The sequence below is a fragment of the Solanum pennellii genome, chromosome 9 (assembly GCF_001406875.1).
Source record: "Solanum pennellii chromosome 9, SPENNV200".
NCBI classification, from domain to species: Eukaryota; Viridiplantae; Streptophyta; class Magnoliopsida; order Solanales; family Solanaceae; genus Solanum; species Solanum pennellii.
Window position 1 is genome coordinate 67,165,333 of NC_028645.1, and position 3,195 is coordinate 67,168,527.

The window sequence follows — 3,195 nt, forward strand, 5'->3', positions numbered from 1 at the left end:
GAACTTAGTGGAAATTGTTAATGATATAGTACTCGTTGTTGCTACATGTTAAGCATCATAGTTGATTTTATGATATTACTTGATATATATTATCTTCTATTTTGAGTTGGCCGATGATACTTACTCAGTACTTGTGTTGTACTGACCCCCTACTTTTATGTTTTCTTCTTTGTTATTTGTGGAATGCAGCAAACGTTCCGTCAACTTCAACTCAGCAGTAAATCAAGCAAGTCTTCGAGACACCGGATCTTCAGGGTGAGCTAACGCTTCTAGCTTGGACTGGGTCTTCTTCTTCGAGTCTTGATGCCTTGAACTTCCGGCATGGACTAGCTTTTTAGTTATTTTTGTTCTTAGACATTCTTAGTTTAGTAATTGAGATAGATGTTCTTGTGATGATGACTTCCAGATTTTAGGGAATTAATAGATGTTGATTTGTTTTATTTAATGAGTTTAAGTCTTCCGCATTATTTTCTGTTGATATATGTTGAAATGTTAAGTTTAGATTGGTTGGTTCGCTCACATAGGAGGGTAAATGTGGGTGCCAGTCGCGGCTCGGTTTTGGGTCGTGACACGAACCATGCTTCACTTTTAATTAAAACGAATAATGATACTCCTCCCACTAACAAATACTTCGAATTCTTGAATATATAGGAGGATCACTCTAACATCATGGATATAGTCCAAAACTCTTGGAATGACGAAGTCAATAGGAATCCTTGTAGATCCTTCACCAGAAAATCAAGAGGACTTGCAAAGCTATGAGTTCTTTGTCTAGAAAGGTTTTTGGGGACCTCTATGAATAACCTAGAAGAGTTGAAATCCAAATTCAAGATTTTGAAGACAAGAGTGTAACAAAAAAACACAAGAGATAATAAGCAATATCTCTCTAGGTTCAAGGCTGAATCCACTAGATTTCTCAAACTTTAAGAGTCTATCCTCAAACAAAATTCTAGGGTAAAATGTCTTGAAGGAGATTCAAACACGGTGTATTTCTCAACATCATCAGAGACAGGAGAAAAAGATCGAACATTGGGAAATTTATGGATGAACACAACAACTGCCTAGAAGGAAATGACAAAATTGCTGAAAGGGCTATAAGATTTTACAGGAATCTCTTTATTACTACAATACTGAGCCTGATTATAGATCCCTTAATATTCTTCATAGGTGCATCACAAAAGAGGACAATGATATGTTCTTCTCCCTTCCAACACTGAAAGAACTTCAGGATTGTTTAATGTCCATAGATATCGATAGTGCTCATAGACCAGATAGACTAAGTGGCTATTTTTTATCAAATTACTTGGAGCATCATTGTTTCAGATCTCCATAAAGTTGGGACTGCCTTTTCGCAGGTGATATCCTTCTGAATTTCGATACTAATATTTGTCTTGTTCTTATTCCTAAAATTGATCACCCCAAATCTTTTTTTGATTTGAGATCTATCAGCCTGTGTAATGTTTTAGTAAAAGTATCTCTAAAATTTGAATAATGGAGTGATCTCTATCATTTCTTGAATTATCTCCAGGAAGCAAAGTAGATTTTTTGAGGGCCATGAAATCCATATGTGACCACCACTCTTTGGACTAATCACGTACTGCTAAACTCGGTGGATAATGGGCCCACCCCTCTACCCTTCTCCAATTAAATACAGGGCTTCATTTTGCATGGTGTGGGGCTTGAACCTGCGACCTTAGTCACAAATCCTCCACCTTTTCCCACTCGAGCTAGGACTTGGGAGCAGGAATCAAAGTATCTTTCTCAAAGGCAGCACCATTACTTGAACTATTATTCTTTCCCAAAAAATTATTGGTGATATGGGAACCCTAGACTTACCTCTACCATGTTCTTAGGCACCTTGGTTTCTCTGAACATTGATTTTACCTCATCCATAATTATATCTCCAACACTTTATTTTTATAGTGGTCAATGGAGGTCTTCATGGTTTCTTTAACTCTTCTAAGGGTTTGAAGTGAGGAGATCGTCTTCCCCCCTCCTCTTAATTCAGAGCGTTGAATTGTTGTCTCAAATGCCTAAGAATCTGCATAATCACACTGCTTACAAGAGTTTTTACATGTGCAATAATAGTCCTAAAATTATCACTTAAATTTTGCTGATAAGACAATTATTTTTTGTTATTGTAGCAAGAGATATATAAAACTAATCACTGACATTGTGGACAGGAATGAACAAATATCTGGTCAACATATCAACAAGAACAAGATTAGCTTCGTCATGAAATCAAAATCCAACAAAGTTCTATTTGTCTGCATTTGATTCTGGAGGAAAGCATCAATGGACTGCATGGGATAATTTGAGTTACTTCTTTGAAATAGGTGGTGATAATTTAAAGAAAATTTAAGATGTTTGTATGGACATCAAGGAAAATCTATGGTGCAACCTAAGAACCTCTTGTTCTCTTTTGGGAGATTACATGAAGGCTAAGTACATCGATAATCAACATTAGAAAGTCATATGTGAAGTTAAGTCATTGGCGGAGCAACATATTTTCTACCCCAACAATGAAGGGCATATCTCTATGAAGATAGACATTGTTCTTACTAGTAATGGTGAATGGAAGTGGAATTTTCTGCAAGTAGAGCTCCCAAATGATCTAAAGAACGATATCATAAACTTGTGGATTATTCTGAAAGACCTCCCAAATGACAAAATCTATCTGGTAAAACACCAATTAGAACCACTTCACCCTCCACTCTGGTTGGGATATTATTAGAAAGCAAAGAAACCACAATAATGCCACCAACAAGATCTGGAATAATAGCATTACATTTAATATGGCTTCTCCTACATGGAGAGCTATTTATAGCAGGCTTCCTACTGATGAGAAAGTTGCTAAGTAGGGCATCTATAGCATTCCCGGATGTCATTGTTGTGGTGCAAATAATGAGACCAACAACTTTGAAACAGTGAATCACCTATTCTATTAGGGTGAACATGCTAGAGAAGTGTATTGGTGTGATATCACAAGTCTAGTTGGAGTGAGGCTCACCCATAGGTCTCTTAAAATCCGCATCCTCAATTGGGGGAATACTGTAACAAAGAACCCTATTTCTAATTTTGGTATTCACGCTCTCCCCCAATAATTTGTTAGGAGAGATGAAAATAAAGATGCTCTAACGAATTTGATGTTATTAAGCTTTCTGTACACAGATCTAAAGCTAACATTCTTTTTAA

At 36.5% G+C, this 3,195-nt stretch overlaps 1 pseudogene; it reads right to left on the reverse strand.

Annotated features, from left to right (window-relative positions):
* The window catches only part of LOC107030310, a 10,657-nt pseudogene extending 7,769 nt beyond the window's left edge, over positions 1-2,888 (reverse strand).
* Positions 2,889-3,195: the final 307 nt, after the last annotated feature.